Consider the following 20,606-nt stretch of genomic DNA (forward strand, 5'->3'; position numbering starts at 1 on the left):
CCTTTGTCCTGGCTACGAACAAAAAACGACTTTAATTGAATACAATAGGGTGAGTTCTTCCGTGAACGAGACACAAAAAGGTGTAGTGGTACTTATGAGGAAATGGGCCTTATGGCGTGGTAATAAGGGTGGTTGAAAGGCCTGGATAGGGGTTAATCCAGACGGCTAGACGGCCAGACTGGGGGATTTTGAACTTGCCTATACACGTAGGAAGTGCAGCGCAGGGTGACAGATGAACGGTGCAATTTAAATCAGTCTGCAGCCGAAATTGTTTTAAGCAGTTTGTTGATTTTAAGTAATTATTATCTTCGTGTTTGTTTTATACAATTTTCGTATGTGGAGTTCAAATCTATTTCAAGATATTAGGAAATTAATAGGTACCTATGTTTTATCGAGTATCTCTGCAGTCGTTCTGCTACTTATGGCAAATGTAACTGAAGCAGGTAACGTTGTCATATTTGCGTTTGTAGGTACGTTAGTAGATCAAAATTAAGTTAAATATTTGTTTTCAGTACAGTTTTATTGTTGAGGTAAAACAAATAATTAACTACAGGAAAGCATCCGTTTGTATTTATAATAACACTGTGGATTACGCCATAGAAATGGGAGCCAACTCGACAATTTTATAATTACATGCTAATAATGAACGATGGAGATTCCAAACATAAGATACATCTGTAATCTTTTGTTATGGCACAGAATTCTATTTTTGGTTCCAAAACAAAAACATACATATAATTTTCTATATTTCTCTTGATAAGCGACGATTTGATGGCCTATAATTTTTATTTTGTGTTCATTTATTGCATCCTTAAATAGCATATAAAATATATATGTATGGAGTTAGAAACATATCACCTACAGTAAGATTATTTGGTAAGCCTTCTGTGACTAACAGATGCCATAAATTAATGGATCTGAAACACGCCGATTTAATCACCTGGTTTTTTTCTATGTAAGTAATAATGCATAGTCGAAGTTAGAACGAGCCTAGCATTAGCCTGCCTAACCTGATAGCCTTATCGTAATAAATATAAGGAACTGTACTGTTTTTCTGTCTTCTGTCATTCAATTCCACTTATGAGTCTTATAAAATCTAATCAAATAATAAGCTGCTAATCAAAATTAACTATTTAAGTCAATTATAATATCTTTAATCGAATCAAAGCAAACTTCTAAGCAAAACTTTTTCAGGTGGCTGTACTTGTAAAGGTCCGTCCTTCAAACATCTCCCTAAATCCACAGGTCAACCACCAAGGGAGCATAAATCGTAGAGAACTCAAGGGCCATAAATACACCTAACCCGGAATAAAGATTTACTACTTATTTTTTTTTTAAGGGAAAATAATGTATTGTTTTACAAAATATATCAGACAAATGAATTGTATAAACAGAAAATGACCCTATTTTTTATCTAAATAAATAAATACGAAAAGTATGTTGCTAAGCGCAATACTCGAAGACGGGTGGACCAGTTCGAGTGTATTTTTTATTGTTTATTCCTTGAACTATTTCTATGTCCATACAAACCTTGACATGAGAGGACTTTAAAAATTTAGCTTTATTTATGTGGTAAAAGGTAGTCTAAGTAAAACACATTAAGTCTAAACGAAGTTTGCGGGGGCAGCTGATTAGCTATAAATGCCATCTGTTTCGAAGACTTCCTATTTGGGTTAAGAATTTACGTAATCCTCAACACCCGCATGAAAAAGGTAATATTATTTTATGACATCTATATTCTAATGATAAAGCGGTAGTCAGTCTTTATCTACAGTGTAATGTATAACTTTTATGTCCTAAGAATAGACTACAAGAATGTAAATGTTGACTATATAATATACATCTCAAAGGAACTTATAAATAAGCATCGGTGAGTCAAGAGAAAAACAAAAAAGCATTCTACGCGTTCATATCGAGCAAACATCGAACCTGTGACCTTGCATACCGATCCCGTATTATCTGGACTACACTTGTAGTGTAAGAGTGCATTTCACTTATCATAGAATATCATATCTTTCATATCTAATATTTATTCGTCTCGTTTTAGATTTCATTTTATATAATATACAAAATATGAAAAGAGATAATCTTTTCATATTTGTAATTCTCCACGATTCCACGAACACAGGCTCCATCACCTGAAAGTCAAGGCTATTCAACTCCATGACGCCACGGGCCTTGTGAGAAGACTGAGAAGGACAAAACCATTTGGGACAAAACCAAAACGAAACTAGAGAATTAGTGTTTGTGGACGTTAGTCTTAAGGGCTAAGTGAAGAAAAAAGAAATAACACAAGAAAGGAACTTCCATGTATTACAGACTGTAAGTAGTGTCATTAGACACTTTCTTATGCTAAATATCCTTATTAGAAAATAAGTTTAGACTTAAATTACTTATTAGTTTTATGTTAGGCTGGATCGTAATTTGCCATGATGTCTTAGTAAATACATGTATTTAAAATATATTATTTTTCCAAAAAGAGATATGGTATTTGAATTAATATGTAAAAGGTACTAGTGAGTATTATTTTCTGCAGAACGTAGATGGTTTAGCATATCTTGGCCTAATAATAATATAATTTTTCCATTTGTATCAGTTCTAAGCACGCTATGAATCTTCGAATGTAATCGTTAACGAACTAATTTGTTACGGACGCCCAAATTACGGTGTCACCTAATAAAATATGTTAAATACGTAAGACAAATGATAGATCATTCTTTAAAGTCATTTTTTAAAAGGTTTCTGAGCCATTACGTTGAAATAGTTATCGGCTGATGACTTAGGCTTATTATACTTTAAAGTTTATTTCTTATATGAGAAAGTAAGACTTGCTTCAATCATAGCATTTCAGGCATTTTTTTTTATATTCATAGAATGTTTACCTTTATTCTACGCGGCTTGAGCTATAGGATTTCGTTATAAAGGTGGAGTATTAAGGAGCTGTACATACAAAACGTAGATTTTAATATTGTTTTTTTTATTTAATATATATCTTAGAATTTTAACAAAACATAATCGGAATATATTGAACTAGATTGAAAATATTCGAACGTTTCGACTTTTCAAGTGTAACACTGCTTAATTACTTGTCAGAATGTATTTTAATGATAAATATTTTCAAAACACCTCATCCACCTCATTTTAGCAAAGCCTAACGGTTTCCACAAACAATTTCACATGTAAATAAAATAATATGAATCCTTGTGAAATGTGCAATATCCTCTGAATAAAACTTGGTTAATACCGAAAGCTGCAATTTGCAAACACATTTCCATTTCAAATGAGGGCAAATAATTGGACGAGCGACGTCGCGTGATGAAATGGGGTTCCGTTGCGTTGAGGTTTGTTACTTTGTTTGGAATTGGCTATGCTTTTATTAATTTCACTTAAATGAGGAAATGCTCATTGTATGCACACAGTTTAAGTGCGACCATTTAATGCAAATATTATGACGAGCGCAGTCCCCGACGTCGTAGACATGTTTCGGCGTTTCGTTCATAATTTATTTAGCAATTAAAGAAAAGAAAGAAAATCACTGATTCAGAAATAGTTAAAGCAAGAAAATTTAGACGTATAAGACAGATGTTCTGACGCCAAATTTTATTATTTATCATAATATGTGATCCGCCATTAGGGCCTGACGCATGTGGCCATTAATACATATGAATGACTATCAATATAAAATATATAGATAGCTATTTACCAATGTGCTATTCGATTCTTTGGAAAGAAGTTGTGGCAATCCGTTTTGTTAAGAGATTGGAGAATAGACTTATAAACAAATTTTAAGAATAAAATAAATACTTTAATACGAATGAACACATTTTACACGATTCACTCATTGTCGTAACGCGGACAGTATCATATCAAAAATACAATTTCGATTTTTGCGTATAAAATTCAGTTTCAGTAAGATTAAATTTAAATTTACTTACCGGAGCTCATAGAAATTTACAAAGAAAATTTTACAAACTTGTACATTTACTGAATAATTTTAGCTCCAAAATTACGGGTTTCATTTATTCTATAAATGGTTTAATTACAGACTTTTAACGGAGTAAGCATTAACTTTGCCTTTTGTAGATTAATTAATTAAGGTGATTTTTAAAAAAGTAGATTCGAAATGCAATGGAGGACAAACAAATTTAGACATAATTACTATCACAACTTGATATAATCCAATCATCTGGATGCAACGGAATATAACCTAAATGATCTATCTAGTAAGTCTATTATTGACTAATAATAAGAGGAACATCAAGTTATTCATATTGTTCCTAGTGTTACTTCCTAGTGTCTCTCTGTATGGCGTATTATTATACTATATTATATTAGAATATTTATCCTTCGAACATCTGTCGAGCTCTGTTTACATCACTGTTAACATAGGCTAGTGAAGATATAACTTATCGATGTTATTACAAGAAATACATTACCAGCAGATAACATTTGCTATTTTTTATAAAGGCTTTCTACAAGTTGACATTTTTATAATATTTTGGATGTAAACGTAGCATTATAATGGTGAAAGAATTTTTGATAACGGTCCAAAAGTTTTTGACTTTATAGATAACATCCTTCCTAATAATATGAACATATGGATAAGGTTGCTTTACAATTTCTAGGTAGTTTAATAATATATGTTCTTTGTTACTCTACAAAAAAATAAATAATGAGAAAATAATTAAATATACAGCCTACAATTACGATTAGCTTTTAAATATATTAAACGTAATTCAGTTCACATTATAATCTAATATTATCTCCACTTTAATTAAATCAGATAATCGGCATTAGCGTTATTTTCAGCCGCTCTCCGGTCAGATTTAATTAAGTCGATACACAATTTATATTATCGATAAATTGAGTTTAACCCACTACGCTCTAAGCGAGCATTGTACCCGCATAAAATTCGTTTTACCGCCCAGTGCGTTAAATAAAAACTTTTTATCTACAATTTTATAGTTTTTTTATTGTTCTATTTAGTTTAGTATGAACTCATAAGTTTTAACAATGCTACTTATTTGTAGCATTATAATATATGTATAGAATATTTATAGAACATGTCGGTATGTTAGAAGAGAATTATTATTTTTCCTTTCCATTTGTAGTCAAGTGTTATTAAATTATGTAGTAGTAAGATAGCTAGATTATATATAAAAAGCGTCTATGGACTAATTATTAAATATTTATTAAGTCAATAACTAAATAACTGATTCATTACAGAACAATTGCGCAGCAGAATTTTGAAGCAGAGGATGAAATATACTCAATTCTATAATTATTTATTCATTTTCTTTGCCTACAGGTAAGTTAAAGTATTCAACCAACAGTAATACTAAGACATAGCTTAATATGGCATACAGAATATATACAAAATTTATATAAACAAAAATCATTTAACTTATGTAGACAAACATCTGGAATGTGTTGCTATTGTGTTTACGGGTAAACAATAATAAATATTAAATTATGCAATTTCATATCTTACAAATAAAATATTCTAAAGCTTACGCGGATAAATTTATTTTGTTCAAATATAAAAATGTTATACGTCACGTATCCAGAACAAACATCCGTCGCAATTACGTTAAAAAATCTAAAAAAATGGATCGTTCGAATTTCAGAAACAAAAGTAACGCCAGGCTCGGACGCGTTCCGGACGACCGCGTGTCCACACCAACTTGTGCGTTCAACTATGAATTGTAGTACAGGTGCTGCTCCTCATTTGATAAAACAATTGTCACGTTACCCTTATAATAGATCAATCCCTTGCGTTTCCTGCCTTATAAGATAAACTCCAAAGAAACTGGGCATTCTTTATATTGAAGAGCGAGGGTTTTACTGAATCGATAATAGAAATTTTATAAGGTAATAGAGGTCTAATCTTATACAACAGATGAGCGCAATTATTATTTCAAGTAGGTCAATAGCGAATCGTCGGTTTATGTCATATGAGCGTCTGTCTGGTCAAAATAATTATAAATGTTAGGACATGCATAAAGTTATTTATTTATGATGTTTCCTTGTAAGCAAGCAATAAGTAATCGTCTTCTATGTACATCCATAAAAAAATCCGTCAATATGATTGAAGAAGAAGACTTCTACGAATTTCTCGACGACACTGTCACTTCCAACTCCAACGTTGTAGTAAATCACATGTAACTTGATTTCCATTAAGCTCTTGGTCTATAAACAATGTGAACTTTTCATTTGAATAATTTCGTACGTGAGTCTAGTGGACGAGCTTTATGTTGGCTTCAACAAACACGAATTTTAGTGTTAAATAGGACGCGGAACTTCATCGCATTGCCCAAATGCTGTTAGGTTGGTTCAACAAATAATTGATCAAAGACTTCTTTAATGCTAAAAGAAGTAGATAGAGCAGTTCTTTTTGCAGATACTATTTTCAGATTTTTTATACGTCAGATTATTGGAATCTTGAACCAAAACTTAAGAGGAACATAGTAGCGCACTCCTCAACTAAAGATATATAATAAGCAGAAAATGTGGGTGTGACACCCAAATCTTTATGCATGGAAGATGTTAAAGCTGATGGCAAGGAATTCCTTTTAAAATAAATCCCTTCTCATTAATTTGGACAGCCATCTATGTTTCCGCGTGATCAGGCGCAGTTAATGTAGAAATTTTAATGACAAATGGCTATAAAATTAGGGTTCCATGGCGGGTAGGGGTCACGCGCCGCTGACTCTAATATTAATGTGAGGGAACTTTTAGATTGTAATTACTGGTAGACATAACGTAGACATGAATCTTTTATTTTACAAGCTCTAATATTTGATCTACCCCTAAAGTTCAACTTAGGGTATGAATAGGAATTAATTTCTAATTTAGTTATTCGATTCGGATGCGAAGTAAATTTATAATAATAGATAATCTTCTTCTGCGGGTTTATTTTAAGGTAATTTAAAAATAATTTTTATTTTTTCCACGTAGGATATGTAAGCGTTGGATGTCGATTTTTCAATCGTCGTGAAGCAATTAAAATAAATCTTTGTAGTAACATTTCTCCAACATAATTTATCAAAATAGATTCAGTCGAACTGTTGGACTTAAATGTATGAATTAATATTTCTTGTGCTTCAGTTTTAGTATAATTAATGGCTTGTCCATAGAAATATCGTCTGGTCAACCATTTTAAAGGGTCCAACCAAGGTCAATGTTAATACAATAATATACTAGTTTATCCCCGCAACGTCGACTCCGTGAAGTACAAAAAGTAGTCCTTGTTCTACAGAATGTGATAAAGATAGATTAATATATCAAAATGTGAGATAATATGACTGTTTTGTACGTGCCTTTATATAGTAAGGTTTAGATAAACTTTTTTATTGCTTTAGTTTTTGAATAAAATTGAATCCAAGTACGCTCACTCTGTAACTTATTAGGTCTTCGTACCTCATAATTCCAAGTTTGACATCATCGTCATCGTTATCGACGAAATATCGGTATATTGTCAATTATTGACATAATCATCTTCAACTTAAATCAATTTTTAATTATTTTTAGTAAAAATAAATAATAATGTATTAATAAATTATTGAACAATTTGAAATACAATATTGTATCCGATATGGTCTAGTGGCTAGGATACCTGGCTCTCACCCAGGAGGCTCGGGTTCGATTCCCGGTATCGGAATAATTTTTAATATTGTAGTATTATTGTAGGTATTCAGTAATTATCGTTTTTATGTTAATTCATTCGTTTAAAGTTGTTTTGACTCAATGTTAAAGTTTACATTAACAGTTCGATTTGCATAATATATTTGTGTTAACGACAATCACTATAAAATTATTTTTTTTACCCTATTAATAACTTTCCTCAATAAACTTAAATGAATGTAATATTATATTCGTTAACTATATATTATATATTTGCAGTGTTCAATTATAATAAATTTCTAAAGTGGGTTTTGAAACTCAGCGCTCTTGAAAGGTCTTTACTATCTACATGCTTGCTTAGAACCTAGATCCCTTGAATTAATAATAAGTCGCCAGACCTCTAGACAAGATGGACTCTCTTAAATGGAATAAAGCATTTGGTCGTCAGACTGAATAAATTTAATTTAATAGAACCTGAATACATTTTAACACATTTAGGTAATTCAATTTAAATTAACTTAGTTGTATCTTGAAAGTTTGACGTAAGCATTTCATTACACTTCTACTTGTTTCTCTCTATATTTAATGATTAAATTACTAAAATTGTCCCAGTTATAAATTTAGTTTTAAAGACTTTAATCGCTTAAAACAGTATTTTATTTGAAATGTGTTTATTAATTAAATAAATATTAAGAAATTAATTTTTGGCAGTGATATTATCGATTTGAGAAAATTAAAAAAAAAATCGTTATTATACCCATATACATTAAAACATATTTTATTTTGTAACATTACAGAGTAAAACAAATTGCTAACTTCACTAGCATTTGTGCCAATTACTATTCATTGCACATTTCACAGACCAAGTAACGACAGCTCGTAACTAAAAAAAGGAAAAAACTCCCGCCAATTTTCCCAACACAGATAATAAAGAGGGACGACATTCGCGCGAATATGAAGAGGTATTCAGGCAAAGAGTTCCGTTATTTTTTTAATTTCATTCTCTTTGTTCGTAGGCCTGTGCGAGATGATAACGATATCTTTTTATTAGATTTTATTACTGAGAAATGTGTTTTATTTTCGGATCGTTCAAATTTACTGAAATATTAGTAAAGACCGTATGACGAATTATTAAATAACCGTATGAATAATATGACGGATATTATATAAATTTCATCTTGAGAAATCGACAATTTAAAATAATTTAATGTTTACCTATATGACAGACATGTCAATATTTCATTTAATGTTACTTAACCTTTAAGACGATGACTGTATTGAAATGATGGTAAAGTAATTTCCTATAAAGAAAAAAATAATTTAACGATCTTCGAACAAACGAAAACGAACGGTATTGTAGCCAAAATCTCAATTTCTGTGATTTATATTACAATTTATAAATTGTACTCCTTTTGCATGTGTTCTATATAGACATTAAACATATACACACACATGGTTAGTTCAACACAAAATTTGTGGCTTTAAAACTGTAACCCATTTCTGCAATTGTTTTAGTATATGTTCTGAAGACGTATCTTTAAAGAATGAGGGACCGCGTAACTTGGTCTAGCTATAGCATACACACACCCTTGTATGACTTAGTAACTTGTGTGACCTTAGAATAATAGACTGGACACGTTCCAGCCTTTATTGTATAAACGTAACAATTATATAAACGTCTTACGATGATGAATGAAACATAGTTTTCGCCTGCCTCTTTATTACCGACAGATTAACAAATAATTGAAATCAAATTGAACCTGATCCCCGTGTAATACGTGTGTGCTTGTTTTAATTAAATTAACAACATCGGCATCGCTATCCAGTTTCGTATTAATTAACTAACGTAAACATTACGCATTTCGCTTCACTTTTTGTTAAATTAATATTCCTAATAAATTTGAGCTATATTATAAACTACTATGAAAATATCAACTTGGATTTTCATATAATAGTTGTATGTATGTAAGGGACGGAGTCGGTGTCGGTAACAGTGTCGGCTTCAGCGTGCGACTCTCATCGCTGAGGTGGTTGGTTCAATTGCCGGCTGGGAACCAATGGACTTTCTTTCTATGTGCGCATTTAACATTTGGTCGAACGGTGAAGGAAAACATCACGAGGAATCCGGTTTGCCTTAGACCCAAAAAGTCGACGGCGTGTGTCAGGTACGTGACGCTGATGGCCTATTTGCCTGTTACATTGACAAATGATTTATATATTAACAATTCGTTGCAGAAAAATTCCAATTGACATTACTATTATTTAGAAGAAACTAAAACAGGAACAAAAAACTAAACTTAAAAAGTGCACATGAATTACAATAATTTTAGATTTCAGTTATTACGAAAGTTAGAGATGTAATGTTGTTTAAATGATCATGAAAAATTTACATAAATATGAGGCTCAGACCTGAAAAGGTTATAGACATACAGATTTTATGCCAGGAACTGGGAGATTGTCTCCCTAAAAGACTTTATGTTAGAATCAGCAGATAACATAGGAATGCACATTTTATTTCAAAAGACTGCATTATACGATGAGAGCGACCTCAAGGGATTACGGAATTCACGAGACTGACAATACTTATGTAAGGGAGACATTGTTATGTAGAGTTATTGTCATTCAGAATTCGTTGGAAAACGCAGTTATAAGTAAAGGATTGTCTTGTGAATCCTTTTTATTTATATTTCTCTATAGATTATTTTTTGCGCTAAGTAACATAAATTAATATGGAAATTATTGTATATTGTATAAATAATTATTAATTCTAATGACTGATGCTGAGTAATTAAGCGAAACCGCAGCCTTCGCCTATTAGGGTATTCACAAAGGGCGTTATCTTTCAGTGGTGAAACCAGATAAAACGCAAAATGCCTGAAACATTCTACTACGGAAACTGGTTTAGAATAAGATTTTAGTCCAGCTTTGAGGTGAACGGGCTTATACTTTGCAGAAAATTGAAGAAATTGCGCCTACCTTGGTAACTCAGTGGTGGCTTAGTTGACAATATTTTTGTTGGAATGGATGGACCATAACAGTACTACTGTTCAGAATTCTGCAAAATCAGTGACTAAAAGCAATATAAAAAAAGCAATTAAGCATATGAAACCTACGAAAGTCACAATCAAAAAGTATTCAGACCAAACTCGCAAAGCACGCCGAAAACGAAAAGTTTGAACATAGGGTTGCTACTGTAAGAAAATATTCCTTAAATTAGATTTCTTCTTTATTGATTTTACTTTAGCGTATACTTTTATTAACACATATTTCCGTTGTGTGGTTTTCAAATGTTATGATTTTTCAAATATAAATTGAAATGCTCACAATATAGTCAGAACTATATGCCACCGTAAAGGCCTTGATTACCACTAATTTAACCTCAAAGCATAGTAGCAACCCTACTAAAACACAGATACCTGAAACTGTAAACGGCGGCATTTTATTCATTTACAGAGTTTCAACGATTTCATTGCGATGCTGTGTGTGCTGTTTAACTCTGTGTATTTCCATATTCATTTATATGTAACTTTCATTTAACACAACACAAAATCTGGGAAGAAAATACAAATAATAAAAAATGCTATTGAAGTATTTTTAAATAGGTTTTTAGATTTTTACTGTTTGTCTTTAATTTAATGTACACGATACATGAAAAGACCTTAGGATAGAGCCAAATTTAGCAAAAATGTAACGGAGTTAAGCGGGGGAGTGAAAAGCAAAATGTTGAGTGAATGTTAAAACATAGTTCGTTCACAGGATTCCTGTTAATTTTTTTCACTCAACTTGTAAAATGAAGCGACGGCTGACTTAATGAGTTCTTGTTAGGTTGTATACTTTTTATGATTAAATAGGACTTTTTGATTGCTAACGTTAATATTCGGTGACATAAATTAAGTATTTAGACATAGACAATATAAACCAAAGAGTCTGCCGACACTTCAGCCATTCTATGTTTCAGATTTCTGTTTCAAAGTATATTTTAAAATTTATAGGAATAGCAGATAGCTGATCTTTAATTTGGCATGATTTCATTATGTTTTACAAATGAGATCAATGATGAACGGGAGTTATAGAAACTCCCGTTGATGGCTAATGAAGTTTGCCAGTTTCCATTTTCTTTAATAATATGTAATATGTTGTATGTGCAAAGAACGAATGCCCACCCTATCGCGCCAAAGAACGGCTTCCATGTTTTCCAAATAAGACTAAGGATGAACTTAGCAAACTCAGTGCACTTTGACGCTAAATTTTATTTCACGATGTACTGTTTTTTTTGTAAAAAATGAGTCAAACGGTAAATTTTATAAGCGCGCTGATGTAGAAAGGAAATTTCTGATGTCATTCCGGTATGAGCAGAGCTTTTGCGAATGTGTTAAAATAAAATTGAGTGCAGATCTAAGTTTTTATTTTCTACGATGTTATATAAGTAAATTTTAACATAGATTCCTTACAATTTTAAGTGACAATCAGTATAGTTTAAACAAATGTAACATTCAAACATATAAATAAAGTATATCCACGCCAAGACCAGCCATGGACAACCTATCTTTTTTCAAAGAGGTTTGTCGTTTGCGTGAACTTCTAACTTGTGTTTAGATTAGTCCAGATAAAAAAGAACATAGGGTTTTATAAAACACCATATCTTTTGTTGTAACAAAACATTAAAGATGTGTCTGATTCCGCTTTGTTTTTCTTCACCTATGCTATTTTCCACAGCTGGGTTTCAACGCACAAACCCAGGATCGAGGATCACAAGCTTAACCACTAAGCCAACAACTCTCCAATATAATTTAAATACAAAATATAGTAAATTTCCGCCGTTAAATATTAAATTTGTGTATCAGCTGTAACTGAAAATGAATTCCGGTCGGATTTAAATGTGAAATTCCGAAGCTGCGTATGTTGTGTCCAAAACGATATATTACATTTAGTATTTTATTTTTAAAAATTTACGAAATATTTCTGTTTTGAGAATTAAATAATAAATAGTAGTGGCATTTGAACATTGACAGCGTTTCTAGTCTGGGTGAAAGAGTTACCAAATTTAGTGTACGCTTCCGTTATCTACAAAGGGTTTAATTAAGTGAATACGTATTAGACAATTGTATGTCAAATGCTTTAGTTTTCAAATTTAATGTCCTTTAAATTTCCTTCCATCAAGTTTAACAATGTAAAATTTTTGTAATATAATAAAATTTATCAACGCCTATATTAATATATTTAGAACCTAACTAGGAGAAATACTTAATTCAAACAAGAAAACGGTTCATTTTTTGTGCTTTACAGCTGTGAAATAAACTTTCTATAAACTCTAGGAAAATACACGCATACACATAACTTAAATACAAATACAGCGCCAGTGCGCTATACACCCTATTCCATTCTAGTATTCATTACGACATAAATATTATTTTTCATGGATCTATTTAGGCATACTAAATATACGTATACGTATAATACGTATCCCATCCCATCCCTGTTGTTTAATATGGATTCAAGCCTAACGTTAAGCTAATATCACCTGTCGTAAAGTGTAGCAACAGCAATATTTCACTCAAAAGTTCGTGATCGAGTTAATTAGTTTAAAACTATACCTACGCTAAATATTTTAATTACAAGGCTGTTTATCTTAACCGATGATCAACAAAAATAAAAAGTTCTTTCACAGTTTCCCAACATTTTATCGCAAAACCTTTTTTTATATTTGAACATCTAACATCAATAACAATATGATACTCATGGAACTCCCAAACTTGACAAACTTTTGTTGGTGTCATTTTATTGGGAATTATTACATAAATATCAAAGCCATAGGGGGTATTTTAATATAATTATTTCTGCGAAAACTTTAGCTCAAAACCGTAAACCAATAGATATATTGAAGACAATTATATATATATATATACATAATGAAATTATTATATTTTTCGACTCAACTAACGTAGTTGTGAACTCATGAAATAATTAAGTACACCTTGTAGCATTACGGTGAGAAGTTAAAAGCTATAAGTGTTTGGTTAATACAAAGAACTACATATTCAATTAAAATTGCAATGCACACTAATCATATTATTGAGTCAACATAATGAAGTTAACTCAAGCTGACCATTACTGGAAAATCATTGAGTAGTGTAAATAATATAATACATTCGCGTAAAATATAAAGAGGACAATAAAGGCATTTTGTTTAAGACCCAGAGGCTGTATTTCGAAACAGTTCGTAGGAAACTCGAATTATATCAATCATTAAAGTCTATTAACCCATTTTATTGGTTGTTATTGGAAAAATATTTAGAGCGTGGCTGATTTCATATCGTATTAACTATGCTGAATGCTTTTTAATACTATATGAAATAAGAATTATTTAGTTTCTTTTTATTCCTAAGTCTAAATATACATTTATACGTATTCCTATTTGGCCTTGACAAACTTTTTGGAAACACTTTATAACATTGTAAGCAATGACTACTCTGTTAACCGAACGAATTGATGCTCGGATTGGGTGTGACATTGAATAACTGAAGTATTTTGATTGAAAACAGATCGGGAGGCCAAGGTGAACGAGAGTGAACTACTTTGCCAATCTCACCGAGCCGCCTTTGTAAATATTATGTTAATAAACAACTTTGAACTAGGATAAGGAAATTTGCGTTGAAATGGATGTATGCATGGGGTGCGCATAGCTTACAAAAGACTTGAATATTTGAGCTCACTCCATATCCCTATGTTATACGGTTTACGGGTATATGAGAAAACGTTTTGTGAATATTTTTTTTAGAATAAAATAATTTACACACGTCGAAGCTTTGTGAATATGGCAAAATCTTTTATATATCAAACTAACTGATAAATATCCGACATTGATACGTTTTTATAAATTATTTCAATTCAATGTGAAACTACACGTTACAACGTAATTTTCTGTCGAAGCTCTTCTTGATATATTGCTACAGAAATCGTAGAGCCGCCGTAGACAGTTCGTAGAAGCTGACCAGAGGCAAAGCAAGCCTCTTCGAATTCGTTAGTGTAATTACGATTTTGTTATTCAGATATAAAACGATTTACTTTAGTTCTTATCACAAGAAATGAATGTACCAAAATCTTTCTTTAGAAAACGTTTGTAACGCCTCACTATTATTCATCACTATTTTAATTTTTATCACATCTTCTTCTTCTCAAAGGAACGTCAACATAATATTATTTAAGCATTTTATATATTTTGACGTATTTAGACCAAGTTATAATAAACATTTGTAACAACGTTTGAAACGTTTTCAACTAGTGTTTATATTCTCATATACGTAATAGTTATCGTTGGCCGATTAATGCATAGTTTGTCAAAGCGAGAAAAACAATAACATTAGCGCACAATGGACCAAAATAAACACAAACAATGTATTCCGATGCGCATCGGTTTGGAAACTGATACGAGAAATGCTTCATATATTTTTTACTCGGCATACAAAAGACCTTTTTAATTCAGTTTGAAAATTTTAATTGAGCAAGTGTTAAAAGGGTGTGAGGAGTTTGACGTGTATATGATACATTATTATTATGAAAGTACTGGCTGGATTTTTGAAGATTAGATTAACAGTAACAAAAAAATATTATCTACCCAATCTCTGCTCAAATTACTCGCTCAAACTCATACTTAATTTTACAATCAACCTCAAATTAACCTCAAAATAAAAATGCTATCAAAAACTTTACCTTCCTTATTTTTTTACTAAACACTAGCATTATAATATAATATTTTAAAACTGAAGCTACTATGTCTGCTAGTGCCTTAGAGTTTCGATGATCGGGTAGTCAGTAAGCGACAAATTTAATTAAGAAAAGACTAGTAATATTTCTTAAAATTTAATTAAATTTGAAAAATACCGCATTTATATAATGCCTTCTTGGTAACTGAAAATTCAGGATTCCAATTTTATCTGCAACGAAGTTATAGGGAGTCGAAAACTACTTCGAGAAAAGGATGGTACGGTCGTGCCGCTTTATTACTCGACTTGGTGGGCGAACTGCCATGCTTTCAGATAATCATAAAAAAGCTATTCCGTGTCATAGAGTGTTAACTGTATTCCGAAGATCCTGTTTCAGAAAGGTTGGTTGGCAGAAAAGTTCTTTATTTAAAAACATTATTACAAAAAAAAATTGAGTTGCCAATAGGTGATCGATTGCTTAATAACAAAATTATGACGGAATTATGGATCGACATACTTCACTTTGATGTATTAGTATGCAACTGCTAAATAAATTGTTGAATATGTATTTCTATACTGATATTAATCTGTATAATTTGTGTTTTTAGTTGAGTTAAAAGTTAAAAGTAAGACGAATGATATAATATTCTAAGTTTACGGTCGTATTTAGAGTCTTTAGCCATTAAAAGTTACCGATTATGACAGAACCAAGAGACTTTTTACATTTTATTACTGATGACGCTCTTTACTGGGAATTAATTTACATAGATGACGTTCTTTATCTATGTCTCAAATAGGTACTTCTTACAAAGAGCGACTATGCTAATCTCGATCTGAATCGAGTTCCATTGTATAATAAATCTCATTATTAGACGGCCATAAATAAATAATAATTACTTCGCCACAAGTCATATCAGCGCGAACGTTCGCAAATTAATCGGATATAATGGTAATAATTTATAATTTGTATAGCCCTAGCGGACGGAAATTAAATAATTCATTTTACTTGCATAAATGCAAAATGTACTGAAAATTTCGTAACTGCACAACAATGGCTTTAATATAGAAACAATATACCTCACATACGATATAAGTCGGGAAATGTTATGCTTATAATTTAAATTGGAGATTGTTAAAAACGAATATGTTTTAAGTGAGGGTTGTCGAATTTGCTATTTTGATGTTTATGTTATGATCATTTTAAATTAACAATTTTTTTAAACTAAATAAATCGTCTTTCCTCTCAGAGAACCCAACGACTTATACTTCGTTTATACTGTAAGAAAAGTATTTAAAATGTTAAATTAATGCACATCAATTATATAGTTTTTATCTAAATACTTTTATGTTCTTCATTAATGCTTTTATGAGTGACGTGAAGGGGTAATTCAATTTTATTCATACCTAAGTCCTCTTCGAAAAACATTTCATTTCTAATGATATCGTTAAAAACCCCAATTTGCTTGCATAGCAAAAAAACGTGTCGACAACCCTATAATAATAAATCTTGATGGCGTTCATGAAATTTCAATAAAATATTATGATTGCGGTAACATTAATGATGCGCAGTTTGTTTTTCCTCGTATGAAGCGGAAAAAATTATTTTACAAAATTTTAATAATATAACTTAAAATATATCTAGTCATTTATTTCCAACACACAAATTAACAATATTCTTGACCTACAAAGTTATCCTAATAATTGACAATTAATAAATAGACAATTAAAACCAATTTAAGAAGTTTGGTACCTTTAACGATGGCAGCATTTCAAGTCAAGAATGTCAAAAATCATTTATTCATATAGGTAACATAATGTAGACTTATGAACGTCAATAAAAAATAAATGTACATTAAATGCTTCTAATTTACATTACTAATATACATACATTCCTTGCTTCTAATATACATACATTTACTGCCAGTTCTCAAATCAAGAGCGTAGAACGGAAGTGAAGAACTGGCAATAAACTCTCCGCCACTCTTTTTAATCGAAATTCCCTCGCTGTATCGAGATACTCTGGGGCCAAGTAAATCTTTATCTTTATCAACTTAAAATTGTATCATACTTAACATCCGCTCGAAGCGCATCCTTTCAAAAAAATTATTCCTTCAATGGAAACTCTATTCGTATTTACAACAAACTCCCAATTGAACTTATAGACTTATCATTAAATGAATTTAGGACGTAAATTGAAGGTAAACTAATTTCTAAAGCTTTTCTAAAGTTGATTATTAATTGATGCCAACGCTTGGGACTAAGATGGTTCATTTCAAATAGGTTAATAATAACTTTGTAACAATGTAAGTCTAAATCGTGATCAATGTCGTAAATATATTTTGTTTTTGTAGCTGCAACGTTTAGGAGTGCAAGGTTCCTCATGCTCACTGAAATGTTATTACTTTGGTGGCGGCCATTCGTCGTGCTCACGAACAGGTGCTACTAGTGGTGACTGGCCGTGAACCGGCGATATTATTTATAATTTCAACCACTTTACAAGCTTTTTTCTAATGTGATTTAATAAAATTTGATTTGATTCAATGAGTATTTTATTTAGGTATATTTTTATTTATCCTTCACAATAATAAGGAAACAGGCTGTTTATTATCTTATACTCGGATGTATAAAAATAATCTATTAGTGTTGGTCCTTTATACTATGTATAGCGAATGTAGCGACAAATATATAATCAGATGTTTTTGTGAAAGGTCTTTGCTTCCTTGTCAAAGAGTGTGTCTTTCTTCCAAAACAGTTGTAATTAATATTCTATATATTCCACAAACAAAATTTCATTGCATATAAAGTTCTTGCATTGGCTGGACGACAGCCCAATTAACTGTCACTGACTACTGCGCTACGCTTACGCTAAGAAAATCATATATTAAGTCTCGGTTAATTTAACCAGTGTTTAGAAAATATTCTCAAATTGTTCATTTATTTAATTTATACGACGTGGCACTAATGTACCATTAACCGTTTGCAGATTTAGTAACCCGATTTAATAAACAATAAAACAACTAAATAACTGAGTTTTTGTATGAAATAAATGAAGTGAAAAGTTTTCTGTGATTTACGTGTTACACTACTCAGGAGTAATTCCTATAAAACCTTAATTCTGTAGAAAGGTAATTCAAATAAGAAAGATTTAACGTCTCCATCACTACAAATCTCTACTTAACATGAACTTTAATTAACGAGATATAAACATAATTCCACCGGCCATTCTTCGGGGTATATGAAGCGTAGAGTATATTGAATAAAAGCAGTCGCCTAATATTACCGCCGCACCGCTTATTACATAATACCGGGTGCGATATAGAACTGGATGTGACAGCGTATTGTTTTGACAGACCTTTCAACGTGTTATGAGCCTGTATGGAAGGTGCAAATGTTTAGATCCGTTTCGAATGAATAAATTCAGCACCTCTGTTATGACAGTTTTGAGGACGATGAGTCTTTAACTTGATCCGTGCATCTGTTTGGTGAAAGGTAACGTGACCTCTTGCCTTCTGTGTTACCAATCAAGGTCAGTTTCAGTGTCTATGAAATATTTCTAACAAAAACCAAAAAGCAAGGAATGTTTATTAAAAATGTAAGTCGCTTGTGTCACGCAAACTACTGTCTTATCTTGTTTCTGTGTGTGCGCTGTAGCGACATAATTAGTATGCAGCATCAAATATAAGGCACCCCTCGAGAGGATGTAAGGCTAATAGATTTTATGCCCGGTTCACGTAACTAATTTCAGTGTGGTTTCCACAATATTTCTCGCTAAGTTTACCTTGGACATTTTGCTAATAGGTGAAAAGCATGTGGAAGCCATTAAACGAATAAACGGAACACGACTGTCTGAAATAAACCCGCATCTTTAAATACCGTGAGGGAGTTACCACGATTTCTGAGTAGTTGATGACATAGACCTACCGAACGAAAATGTATGTAATGTATTTACATCAATGTGAAAGATGGACGACTACTTTCTTTTTCTTTGTAATGTTCCAAAACAAGTTTTATAATACCTAGAACAGGTCGTTGAGTATCTTAAAATCCAAAAAATTACCTGCTGCACTGTTTTAGAAACTCTATTATCATGTTAAGCTCCGACACGACGCATCTCATGAAAATTAAAAATTTTCCATTTACTTCATGAATAATAACGCCGCTTTTAAATTAAATTCCCAATTTATATTATAAGTGAGGAGAACCTACACATAAACCAACACAAAAATGTGGCTGAAATAAGGTCAGAAAACCATATTACTCTTATTACAGTTAAATATATCTTTTATTTTACAAAAGGGTGTATCAACACCTCCCAGTTTACTCAAAAGTTCATAAAACTTTTAAAACGAAATAATTACTTCATTCGTTTGTCATTTCAGCTTTAGTTGGTCTGTGTCGAGACCAGAGCTTTTTGTTTAAGCCACAGATTACCTTAAGCAGCTAATTGATCATGAAGTATGGATGTTTCAATAAAAATATGATACAGGCAGAAACAATAGTTTTTAGACTACATTTATGTTGCGGCATTACTTATAAAATTATGATTGCAAAGGATTCCTTATTATTAAAGGGTTTGATTTGTGCTCTATTTTACTATTATTTATATAGCCAGCTCTTAAATATAGCAGAAAATTATTTCTATTCAGAACGGGGGGGGGGGTCCTTTATTTACACATCTAGTATGTCCCACTCTTTGTGAAACAAATTTTGATACCATTCAATTATGTTTACCATTTTAATTCGTGTCGTTCGGGATCGTAGGTTCGGGGAATCGATATCTCATGAACTTCAATATCAATATCTTTAGCAGATCACCCACTTGTATATAATGACTCAGACGAAGAACTGTGTCTTTCCTTGCCTGTACAGTGTACATACAATTTAGTCAAAAGCGAACTAAGCTAGCTACATATTCTGGTCTGTGTACAGTAATTCGGGCCGCGGGATTAGCGACTCTATTAACACCGCTCACTCACTTAGCCGGTCGCATCCCGGCATAATCCCCAATTTCACACGTACCAATTCCTCTTGGATTAAGCTCCTTTATATTTTGTTACCAGAATATATGGATTTATTAATTCAATAGTTTTGTAACGAAAGTTCAGAAAACGTGGCGTTCTATTGTTTTGGAGGTCAATACTTTGGATCGCTGCGCCAGTGGAGTTTTGGCGTAGGTAAAGTTCATTCTAAAATGTTTACTTTTAATAAGTTAAGTTTTGTGTAGCGCTAATTTATCGTTAAAATGAAAATTGACTTTATGCCATTATTTTTCGTACCAAA

General features: G+C 31.6%; 1 protein-coding gene and 1 non-coding gene across 2 annotated transcripts in view; one reads left to right on the top strand and one right to left on the bottom strand.

Annotated features, from left to right (window-relative positions):
* LOC123715550 (brain tumor protein) overlaps positions 1-20,606 on the bottom strand; it is a 222,658-nt gene that overhangs the window by 78,485 nt on the left and 123,567 nt on the right. The window lies entirely within an intron of this gene.
* Positions 7,589-7,660, top strand: Trnae-cuc. Its single transcript has one exon. It is a non-coding gene; the product is annotated as a tRNA-Glu (tRNA).

Source organism: Pieris brassicae, chromosome 1 (genome assembly GCF_905147105.1).
Source record: "Pieris brassicae chromosome 1, ilPieBrab1.1, whole genome shotgun sequence".
NCBI classification, from domain to species: Eukaryota; Metazoa; Arthropoda; class Insecta; order Lepidoptera; family Pieridae; genus Pieris; species Pieris brassicae.